A 13,924-nucleotide genomic window follows, 5' to 3' on the forward strand; every position below is an offset into this window, starting at 1 on the left:
TTACCTATCATTATCACCATAACTCGATAAGATTCAATCGCTCGTCGTTATAATAATACATTTGGAAAATATCATCGAAATTCGAAAATATTCAAGTTTTTACCTAAACTGTGTTAAATGTGTTTAGGTACAACGTTTTAAACTCTCTGTTTTTTAACACTCCCTGACGCTTGCATTGAACCATCAGACACTAGCAACTAGCAAGCCTTAGCTCTGAAATCGTGTCTGGTTCCATCCGATTTCGACATTTTGCAAACCACATTTTTCAGCAATTGCAATTTAATTATACTACTGCAATAGATAAATACTAACCTGAACTAACCTAACCTAACCTAACCTAACGTATCATCTAAATTTGAAATTATTTTGTATAATTTAGAGCCTTTTTAAAATGAACTTTCATGTAGATTAGTATAGTTTAGTGTAGCTTAATATTATTTATTTATGTTATGGCCTATGGGTATGTACGATTTGCGTCCAAGCCATAAACTGAGTTTCAAAACAAAATAATGATTTGGTTATGGTTTCGATAATGGTGAATGCATAATTTTTTAATACAAGATTTTTACCCAATTACACTACTGGTTATGGTAACTTAAATTTATTTGAAAAATACAAAATAAACAATATATTTTTTGTTTGCATTTTGAATCAGTCATAAAACTAAATGATTAATGATGTTGTTTTTTGTTTTTATTTAAGCGAGAAAAACTAAATACGTTACTAAATTATGTGGGTTACATGCATAGTTAAACAAAAGTATGAAATGTTGAATATTATGTTTTGTTATAAGCAATCGAAATTAATGGACTTCGATTAGGTACGTGTCATAAGACATATAGTTTTTGTGTAAGTCGTAAATAATATTGAAACATAATAATCATAATATGAGTAAAAAATTCATTTTTAATTGGATAGATTTCAATTTCGTTTAAAATACAAATAATAGCTTTTACTTGTCGGGTCAGTCTTCCGCCTTATTGATCAGCAGTATAAAAAACTGCAAATAATCGTGACGTATTTTAATGAAAGTAAACATTAACCCAAATCCATTAAAATGAGTTGTTATTGTTGCGAGTGATTTTAGCATAAAGGTACTTGTTATAAAAGGGATAACAGTTAGCTAATTTTCAATATATAGGAAGTCACTTCAGAATAAAGTTGAAATAGTTGAATTATATACCTCGATAAATATTTTGAAGCAAAACAGTTAGGTGTTCTAAAATCCTTTCAATTATGTATAACAATAATCGTTTTAGTGCGTTTTAGCAGAACCACTTCCTATGTACTAATATAGTAAATGTGTACGATCCATTTAACGGATGTGTTTTAACGTTACAAAATATAGACAGTATATTAAAGTAATTTGTTTTACCTAATACGATATTATATTAGCCATGTTAAGATAACTGCAGAATTCGGTACAACGAGTAACGCTATGTGGATTTAGCAGGCTAAATGGGTGGATGGATTTAGGCGGGCTTTCGTGATGATTTCAAAGGACCGGCTTTTGAGTATAGTCTGAGTACATAAATATATAATTTATACTGGAATATGTATAATTTTGTGGTGATGAAATTCCAATCTTGATTTTATGAACAATAATAATAATGAATATTAATGATAATTATATAATATTCAACTATTATATTGTGTTATTATCTATTAAATGTTTACAGTATTTTTCATTTATGAATTACAAAATGTAAATACAACTATTTATGTTCCTAATAATGTAAAAATTCCTATTTTATTTATTTTTTGTATTTTACCATTTGGTGTCTCTAAACTTTGTTTAAAACAGTGTGTAATGAACTATAGTATAATTAATTTTTTTAATACACAGTTTTACACATATTTTATATGGTATAAAATTCAAATTCCTTTATTAAATGCAAATTACAAACAAAACTTATACATGGTTACTCAACTATTTCCCGTTTTTTCTTTCAATGAATCTTATTAATAAAAATTTGAGAAATAAATATATAGTATTATGCAATAAAATATACAGGGGTGCAAATCCAAACTGAACAAACTTTTTCGCATCCAGGCAAATAGCTGCAGTAGTACCAATTATGATGCATTGCTATTCTTTTATATATTTATAAAAAATTTTGGTTTTCATTTAGGATTAACCAGCGGAGGCCACACACTTACACGCATCTGCTGTGGCTTTATACTTTATAATTTGTATTTTGTATTATATACTTCTGGACGATTATTATACGACGGCGAGGGGTCGTCTTCTAATTATTAAAGCGGTTATAATATAATTTACACGTAGTCAAGTAGCTGCTGGCATCATGACCGGGTTGCGTGTTCCGTCGCCACTGCCGTCAATTACGAGACACGTACTACACCTCTTCTTAGTTCTTTCTCTGCCTCCCTCGGTCTCCCTCGCGTTCTATCTCTCTCGCTCATGTCTCCGTCTCTCCGCGTGCCTCTTCAGCCCCCACGGCAGCTCGACGTGCTCTCTGTCATTATGAAAATTACCACGTCACTTAACGTTATTATACTGCGCCGCCGTCTCCTTAAACCCACAGGCCATAAGACGATAATTATATACTAACATGCACTTATATATATATATATGTGTGTATGTGTGTAAGTATAAGTCTATAATATACGCAGACACACACATACACAATGTGCGTAATAACACGTTACATATATATAATATATGTACATTATGTTATAATATGTATACATGGGAGGCGGCCAACGACGACGAAATAACAATAATTAGCTACGACGACAAGGAATGCGCCGCCGCTGCCGCCCGTCTTGGCGGGTTATGATAGTCGTCCGAAGTCTACCTGTATAATATTATAAGTCATGATATATTTCCACGCGCAGTCCGACATGCGATTGACAGGTCGGTCGCGTGAGTGTCCGGAAACCTATCCTCATAGCGCGTATACTGCAGGAACATTATTATTATCTTTGTCATCGTTATAGTCGTATGCATACGCAATGTGCACCGCAATTCGCAGAAATCGAGTTTTTTCAACGATAATGACTGATAATAGCCGGTAGCTAATTTTATAATAAAAATTAAATACACACGATATAATAATTGTATTTAAAATATTATAAATGCGACCAGTCTGCAAGAATCGACTCCTCGGGGTATGATAATGTACGCGTCCGAATATAATATACAATATTATTTTACACTGTAATATTATAGCTCTGCGCGAGCATTGCAACCAAAAACAACCGATTATAAATTAGAATAATATTATATAGGTTATAAGCGAAAAGATCAAACGAAAACGTGATACGAAAGTACGAGACTCCTATTAAAATATTATTATCCATTTATATTTTATACCATAGTGTATATTTATTATCTACCTCAGAATAAAATTTTATGCAATTTTGACTGATGCCTTATAATTTTTTTTTGACCATTTTTTTTTTATTGGATTTGTATAATACGCAAGTTTAGAATTTGGTTATAATAGTATAACATTGCAGTACAACTATTGACCAATGAACTGAAATACTAAACTTACAAGCAACACAGAATACCTCTAAAATGACATACCTGTCACAGAACTAGACTTTTATTAAGTAAACAATAATCTCACTCCGACTCCGAAAATAAAATATGAGCTATTCCGGAGTAGTACTACATAACATCATGAACAATTTTAACATGAGTACTTAAAATCTAATACTTCCAAAAATTAAAACCTCAAAATAGTATAAAGATTTATGACAGATTCTTGATAGCCAGTGCTGAGTATAATAATACAATATGATGATTATCTAGATAAATAGTAAATCATCATTTATCTTACCTTAAGATAAAATAAAAAATGTTCATATGATGTGCCACTTTAGGTAAATAATCGCGTCATTTGAACTAAATCATTTTCGATGTGACTTAAACTGATGATAACATTTTTTTTTATTTGGTTAAAATACCTACAAGTTTACACAGGTTACAAAACAACCGAAAGTACACCAGTACAATATGAACACTATTTTCACAAGCCACACAAATATATTTAACTCCAGCGCGTTGGCGCGTTTGTTGAAAATAATTTAATACCTATCAAACAATAGCCAACTAAATGTGACTTACTCGTATAACAAAAAAGTTTATTCATGTAATTCTACATAAGATTATGACAGTATAACCATCTTATTGTTTACAGGTTTAATTTTTTTTCTTAAACTCGTCCTCAAAAACATCCCTCTTGGCTCAGGGTTAGAACAACTCAACATTTATGTCCAGATTTGATTCAGTCTACAGATGGAAGATGTGCTCGGCCAAGTGTGGACATCCAAAGTCGGCACGATACTCAGTACTACAGTACTCGCGGAAAACTTGCCCTGACAGGTGGAACACAACAGAAGTCCATCACATGATATTCATGTGTAGATCGATCTCGGGACGAACACACATTGTAGTGGACGTACAATTACGTAAAATTACGTCAAACAGATTGTCTGGCTAATGCAATTGAGGTCTAGTCGAAGTCTGTGAACTTTTAATTACGGTCTTTGTCAATAGCACCACAACAAAAGATTCGTCCAGAGAATCTCTTAGTCCGGCTCCACAGTAAGAGGCGTCTAGGACAGACCGCGGTTACCGTCGGGTCTGTGGCCGCTTCGGGTTACTATGTCCTAAAAACTAACTTTCTCGTGGTCCAGAGGTTTTGTCAAGCCGTTTTCAGACTCTGCATCACCAAACTGTGCCACGATGTTGTGTACCGAACTTATCTGTAACACGTCGGCTTTGACGGGACGAATCGGTGACATAAATGACGGATACGGATGACAGCATAGCATCTCGATTTCTTCTCAAAATTTAAAATGTTATTAATTTTAATCACTGACATCATGCATTAGCCAGGATAGTTAGGAGTTATATTTTGGTAATTGTATAAGGAAGGGAGTGGTGTATCAAGTCTGATGAGCTGGGGGATATTACAGTTAATTTGTGCCAATAAAGAGCCCATGTCAATCAATCTGCAGTCGCAACTGACAACAGGATGTCGGAGAGGAAATAAAGGTTTGCAGCTCACATTCTAGATCTGCCATGTTACTAATATTCGGTAATTTTTAATATTTTATGAATTACTTATTAGTTATTTGTGATGAAGCTGTCAACCATAGGGTAAAGATATTTTAATATTCATACAATATATATTATACTATTCGTTGTAAGACGAAGACTATTCAATCATTTCAGACGCCTGTAATAAAACTATAAAAGTTACACTCACCCACATATTATTACGTTGTCGAAGTGGATATACCTAAGAATCAATGCTGAGTTTGACAAATGAATAAAAAGACATTCAAACTGTATAGGGCGTCGTGCAACAGATAATACAATGTGCAAAACAAAGAATATTAATTTCTATAGACGTGTATATATGTATAGGTACTATAACGGTTTTAAACGCTATTTTATTACTACCCCTTGGACGATGATCACTGACGGTTAGAATGCCTGGTCAAGGATGCGTGCTTATTATCTGGTGCACGAGACGCATATTGTCCGCGAAAGAATTAAGCGAGAAGCAAACGAGATAATATATTATATAATATTATATCGGTGAGTTATTTATTCGATATTCCACCATCCAACGACACACCCCGTGGCTTATACGGCGATATGCGGTGTGAAAATGACAATATGATAATGTTGTGCAGTGCGGCGTATAGTTCGTACAAGTCGCATTCACACGATCGATCGATGAAATGAAAAATAAAAAAACTACATGCACACACTCATATAATATTACAGTGTACCGACTCGAATATAATATGATGATTTATTACCTAGGCGCTCAATCACGTGTCGGTATGTTAAAATGAAAATATCAAGAAACGCGGACGCTGCAAGTTCTCAACTAACACTATAGGTACTCACAGCCTATGGGTATAATTGATATGTAGGTACAGTATTGTAATTTATAATATAATATATTTTGATACTCGAAAGAGACACTTAATCGTCATCACTAGAGTGTGCTAATAGCGTTTGAAAACATTTCATTAAACTTGACTGTCGTAGGACAATGACGATGACGATGACGATGCAGCCGAGTATAATTTCCGAACAAGATATACATAGGGAATAGTATCAATAGAATCATTATGGTTTAGGTGCGCGAAGCCTTTTTTTCCGTTTTCCCATAAACAAAATCAGAGGCGTATTAGCTGTAGGGATAGTTACTATCCACGGATATTGTTTTTCTTATCGATACATAAGTTCAACAAATAATAATATGTAATTTTCCGTTTTTAGATACTTTGTAACTATTTAATAGACATCATAGGTTGGTTTTTTTTTATTTCCTTTCATAGCTATGATGTTTTTGCCACCTTCTCGTGAACGCATGGTGTACGAGATGTTCGTGGATTAAAACATGAAGTCGGACAGATCAATGTTCCCACCACGATTCAAGATAGTACATGGTTACCCGATGACCTATGATAAGATTTTTTTAAAGTGGTAACCAAATTAAATGACAAGAATAGCTGGACACCAGAGCGGTATTTGAGCTTCTCTTCGCTATTCAATATAAGCTCTAGTGGTGAATTTCCCAACTGTTTTCAATAGTGATTTCGTAGACACTTTTTCAGGATTCGTTGGTAAACCATACTACTTAAATCGTGGGTCACAATACACAGTACGCGGTATTATGCAGTTTTGTTACATTCGAAGTAGACGGTTTATCGGGAAAAACGTTTTCAAAGTTGTTACCGAGTCGAGTTGTATATAAGAATGTTATAATAATGTTTAAGATGGCAGATAATGCCATATATCAGAGGTTGTCAACCTTTTTGGGTCCACGGCTCCTTTTGATTTTGAAATAAAATATACGGCTCCCATACGAACATTTAAAATAAACAAATTTACATTACTTATAATAATTTTAATCTAACTTTATTTAATGATAAACATGTAATTAGGTATTAATAATAGGAAACATTTTTTTACATACAATTAAAAAATTAATACATTAATAATAATTTTAATTTTTAATGGGACGGCTGTGCTTGTTTTTGTTGCATTAAATCATCAAATCGTGGGGTAAATTTTGATAGTGCGATTCTCATTTCCTTTTCGGTATTTAGTTTTCCTCTGTATTTACTTTTGATAACTGCTAAGGCCGAAAAACCCGTTTCACATAAGTATGAAGAAGCAAATGGAATTAAAGTCCTGATAGCCTTATTGGCTACGATCGGATATTGCTTCTTCATAGCTATCCAAAATTCGTTAGCCGTAGCGCATATAACACACTGAATACAAAACAGACAGGCGACAGCGGTGTGCGTTTTACAACTGATAGATTATATTAGAGGAAAATCATTAAGTACCTACCTAATTGTAAATAGTAATCGAAATATGCTATTACTCGATATCGCAAACACGGTTATCGACGGTTATCTCACACATGCAACATGTAATATGTATTGGTGCGCCGAAATTTTATTTTTAGTTTCTATTGCGAACGCGGCTCCCTTGATAATAACCGGCGACGCCCCTGGGAGCCGCGACGCACAGGTTGAAAACCCCTGCCATATATTATTATATTATATTTTACTTGATCAAGTTTTCTTACATCATTTTCACGCGAGATATCTGGACACGTCATACGCGTGTGTGATAGGTATAAAAACTTATATTATAATTTATTACATACGTTTATTTTATATAATATTATTATTATGATTATTATTTGAGATATTAACGATTTCCGCAAGGATGATTACCGTGCGATCGTGTGCTTGTTCTATACAATATATGCACATGGGAGGTGATCTGAGATCACGCTCGACGAGGCTGTGTCGGTCCTTTTACGCACACGTCGTGGTGCATTATTTTATTCATGTCTGTATTAATTTGCAGTGCTTTTATAAGTCTTACGTAATATTTTTGAATTTTATGTTCGTTATTATCTGTACCTTTATCATTGTACTCGCGTCCTATCTGTATTGTAAGCAGTGCTTAATTCAGGGAGTGGAATTATTGTAAGCGGTATTGTGGAATGCAGGGAGCTGGAGTCATGCGCTTCTCTTTAAATTATTCATTATACATATTTATATGCGTTACCCTCCTAATTAAATCCTAGATAATCAATTAGAAATTTAAATATCAATCAGATATTGTTTTTTTTTCTCTTTTTGGTCTCCTTCTAATTTTCTCCCAATTTAAGCATGGTGGCTTGTACTAGCCTAATTATCTTGAAATTTTCAGCCTTCAAACGAAAACGTATAATATTGTGTCCACTTAAAAGTACATTGGGAACACTATAATATATTAATATGAATATATTGTATATATGACTCTAGTTTTTAATCTTTACTATATTGTAATATTATAGAATGCGTGTTGTTAAACTCGCGCGATCGCTACTGATGCCGATGCAGCTACAGTGTCGTGTTGTGGCCATTAAACAATAAACAGTCCCAATGTTTTACGATCTCATCGCATAATCGGAGATCCTCCGGCACACAAGACACAAATAACATATAACAATATAATAATATTATATTATTGTTAAGTTATTATGTATGCATCATACGCGTATATAATCTTATAATAATATAGCTACACCACCTACTTACCTATACCATGTGTAGTGATAATGAACAAAACAAAAGTCGAGAAAACATTTTTTCGTGTTTTCGATTCCCGTGATCAAAAACGTACCTACCTAGTCTGGCCTACAACACACACGTATTAATAATAATAATATATTATTATTTATTACCTACATTATATGCGTAGCGCACACACCCGGGGCCACTGTGCTATCATATTTTATTATAACAATATAATAATTTAATATCGCCGTTTATATTTTAGAATAATATACATTATTCTATACTGTATGCGTATAATAGTTGTACGTCTGTGCAGTATAACAACAATAATAATAATAATAATGTACGTAATATTATGATTTTGCAGTGTGCTCGCCCGAGTCGAGTGATAAACACAATGGGATCGTAAATACGAGCACCATTCAACCCCTGCCACCGCCTACCCTGATAGATGGCCGCAGATAGATATAAAAACATCGTTATCCATAAACATATTATTGTCGTTTCACCATCGCGGGAGACGCGGCCGTGAAAGTTTTGCACGAGACGCGGTGCAACATTAAACGTATGACAAATGACGTCGATGCAGCCGACGCACAAAGGTCGTGACGATTTAATCCCCGCACAGTTGTTCGTATAAATATAATATATTATTATAATGTACCTCTGTCTACATATAATGTGTATACTGTATCTATATATATGCATATAATATATATGTGTGTGTGTGTGTGTGTGTGTATATATGCACGTCTGCAGGTAAATTATTATAATAATACATACTTTTTATGCGACGACGTGCGGACACAGCGCAACGATATGCAATAATGCGCAAAAACGGTACTGCAGCAATGTACAACACACATCATGTAATATTTTATACAGGGCGATTCACCAAGCATACATATATTCTCTTATTTTATTCTCCAATGATGCAGTTATTTCAAATCTCATTTTTGAGATTTTTAAACATCAAACCCCTACTCATACTAGTCATACTTACTTATTTACTTACTCAAAGACCATAATATTTTCAAATTATCGAGATTTATCTGTACATACAACTCTGAGTGTCCTGTGGAGATCCGAACATTTTTTTTTAAATATTACAATCCACTCCTATTTCCTACTGTAAATTATTTAATAAATAATTGTTCTGAAAATGTCGACGTATCAGAATTCATATTCGTAAGAGTAATAGGATTTTAACTATTTGATACTGTGAATGGTAAACTAAGGGTAAATGTACTATCTATAGTATATACTATGATGGGAATGGTCATTTTAAATGTTTAGCGATTTATATTCACATAACAATCATGGGCGCCCACAAGGAGCGCCAGGGGATGCCCCTCATATTTTAGTTAATATTAATTGTTCAACCACTTGTGAAAACAAAAAAATAGTATAAGCTGTGTTATCAAAGATGTTCATAAATAATTTGAAAGATTGTCCAAGTATAAAAGATACTAGATCCAAAAGGTATATTACATCTAATTCATATTTTTGTAAAACCGTTTTTAAGAACTATACCTAGTGGTTACTGCAAACTAGTACAATCATTTTAATATACCTTAAACGAACTAAGAAACTGACATTTCTAATTATTAATCAAAGTACAACAGAATTTTCAAAAAAACGATACACGCAGTTAAAAAGGGAGTTGCTATTTGAAAAATTGAAGTTTGTATCACCATAGACAATTCTTTAGGCACTACAAAAAAATGAAGAATTTTAAAGTACTGTCTTTGAGTAAGTATATTTAAATATTTGAAAAATCAGAATTTGTATAAATGTATTATTTTAAGGAAAAAATGGAGGTGAGCATGCTTGGTGAATCACCCTGTTTATATATTGTAGGTGCATAATACATACATTCGGAATCACACGCACGCGTTACATATTTTATTATTGTTCTGCATATGAACAGCGACTTTATAGTTTGTATAATGTATATGTATTATTATTATTATATAATATTACCTATTGCATATTTTAGTCGTGCGCACGCGTGGACGCCTAACTATGGATATACGATAGACAGTATATATGTTATTGTTTATGGAGCCTAAGACATGATATTTTTTTTTTTTTTTTGAAATGTCGAAGGGACTTAGGCAAAGCTTCAACGTGGTCATTGCCAATGTCCAGTGGCGTCCTCTGCAAAAAGTATAATTCCACATTATTTTATGCTCTCGCATAATAAAATAACCATTATAATGTGTACCTATTTATATTATCGTTGGTATACGGGGAATGGGAATACTGCATATATTTTATTAGAACATTTCAATCGCGAAGCCGTTTAAACCACCCGAAAACTTATTCTGTCCGCTGCAGATGTCAGGCGGACGGATGTCGGAGTCACTGGATCGCTCAACCGCGATGGCATATTCGAAAACCGTGCAATCGACGTGTTTCTATTCGCCGTTTGATCGATTGAGCGTGTCGCACATTATTGTCAAGCTCGTTTTTCATATTAATAAGTCTGTCCCCTATAATATACACTTATGTTCAGTCATGTGTTTAATATTATAATATTTATGTGATATAGCATGTCTCCCGCGTGCGTTCACAGTGAAAACCTCTTCAAAACGGATCACGTCGAGTCAACGACGTAGAGGCGATTTTATGAATTTGTTCCGTTTTCGCGGTGATCGAGCCACTCTAAAACCGCTTATAAAGTCACCAGACCACACTAGTTTTAAGACCCTTTCACACAGAGTACTTACATTGTTTGCAAGCGTCTCGCGAATGACTCAACACACTGCAGTGTTAATATTGCCGCCAGATGTTGACGTTCAAACGTTAGAATAAACAACACTGTATAATATTATTATATTATACCCAATATACTACGATCGTGTTGTATATTATGATATATACCTTTATTATAAGCTACAGTAAATGGTTCGTTTTTCTTGTCTGAGATTGATATATTATTATTCGACGACTATCAATATCGGCGGTGTAGGAATACGATCATATATTATATATATATATACCGGCTAATACCCATATGGCCATTTATATATTATATATAATATAATATTTAATGCGATGTTATATTTCACACGCGATACTGCATATTATAATATAATGATATATCATACATGGGTCCGAGTATATTATAGGAAATCGCGTGGAACTAGGAGGGGCTGGAAAGAAAATCGTGCAGTTTATATATACCCCTCCGCCGACGCGTTTCTGTTATATGTATATATATATTATATTACGTAACCCAGACGGACATAAATATTCATATCGTGTAATATATTATACTGTAATAATCGGAGGCAGTGCGAACGAGGATCGTCGTACCTATGTATGTGTATATGTCATATATAATATGACGGTTGTCGTCGCAAACGGTCGGGAGATAAAAACGTTTCGCGATTAGAATTTACTGCCTCCGGAAGGTGCGGGGTTCGGACGTTTACGCGACCGACAACGACCATATTATTACAGTTTGTTACCGGTAGTCGTCCACAGAGTTTCGAATTAGATTCCAATCATAAATAAATGTTCTATATTATGTATATATAATATACGTGTGTTATATAATGATGAGGAGAAGAGTTCCCTTATATACCCGGACACAACTTCAATATACTCTGCATATACTACAGCAAAGAGAGGGGAATTCATCATTTTTTTCCGCTTTTCTATATATTAGGTATATAAGAAAATGGGAAAAATATACAGTCACTCATCAGCTGTATGGCTGTATATGATAATATACAATATACATATGTATAGGTAATATATGAATGGGCTTGCGATCGTTTTACGACCGTGAACCGTCTATGGTTATTTGATAAGTGATGTATATATAATAATACAGCCATAGATATAGGTCGATATATTTTTACGTGAACGTGACTGTTTACGTATACGCACCACTCGTAGATCGATCTTGTTGCAAAGTGCATCGCGCTGCACCAGTGACACTGCAACGGTACAGCTATATACAATATACGCCTTTATACTCGAATGTGTGTTATTCCCTTTTTATGATTAAAAGGTAACTTTTATTTGTATTAAGTATTAATAATACATTTACAATATACATAATGTTATTGACCCAGTATAGAGATGTCGGTACATTTTATAAATAGGTAGTTGACTGCAACCGTCAGAGAATTGCGACTGTAGCAATTTAAATCGGCTCTGACTAAACCCTTCAAGCTTCAATGCATTGAGTACCCACACCTCATGTTATATAAAACATGTGGGCGATAGGTATTAGGTATGTCAAGTCAATTTTTTTGTAACGATTTCACGGAACGGTAGACTCAAAACCGCGTTAAAAAGTCTTCCAAAAGTCAAAGTCCTACATGCTACTTATGCTTCATTAAAATATTTGGCGTGGAAATGATTTTAAACATGACGTGACGAGTCAATATAGGTTCACGTGAGGTCAGACATGTTTCAATTGGATACGCGTAGATTGAATGATTATAAAAGTCGTATATAATGATTATAATTATTGAAACGCAGACGTCAACCGAATCACATGCTGTGGGTGGGTAGGTACTGTTGCGCGGGTTGCCTATAATTTGCACGGTCTAGAGTGTTCGAGTAGTGTAATAAAATTTAACTCGACTTCGTAGACTTATATTATTATTAACTCGCCAGCATATTATACCTATCGAGATTGAATATATATATATATGTACTCAATCTCGATATACCGATTGGAAATCCGATCGAGCGGACGCGAACGCCGGCGGGACGTTATCGGAACACGCTTGATTGCTACGCGCGCGTATATTATCTACCTGAAAAATATAAATATAAATATCAGCGTGTTTCGTACTACACGGTGAGTGAGTGAATAATGAGTGAGTGGTATTTGGCAATTTAAATGTATACAACACAACATTACGGACTTGGACGCGTATACTATTATGGCGTAGGCATATTATACTATATTATCAGACGACGACGTCGTGTCGGTGCTGTTCAATTTATATCATGAACCCTCGTGTGTACAATATAATTAATAACGTACATTACGGATCGAGAGATCGAGTGTTTTCGATACGGAGCGCGCAAACGACGGTAATTATTAGACTTATAAATCAGTGGCGTAGCTGCCCGACGTGGAAAGTGACCGGACACCTTTTTCCACGCTTCGGTTAATTATTATTATTATTTCGACGATACCGATCAGCTGTTTCGTATGCGTATAATATATGTATGTATTAAATGTTCACGTAATTTACTTACGTATACGACCGGCCGGGCATTATAATATTATGTTTTATGCACTCCACAGCAGTTAAAGATACGGCAGACCTCCTCGTGACGAGTACATTATTAACATTTACATTAAACCTGC

The sequence above is a fragment of the Myzus persicae genome, unplaced genomic scaffold, assembly GCF_001856785.1.
Source record: "Myzus persicae strain clone G006 unplaced genomic scaffold, MPER_G0061.0, whole genome shotgun sequence".
In the NCBI taxonomy this organism is placed as follows: domain Eukaryota; kingdom Metazoa; phylum Arthropoda; class Insecta; order Hemiptera; family Aphididae; genus Myzus; species Myzus persicae.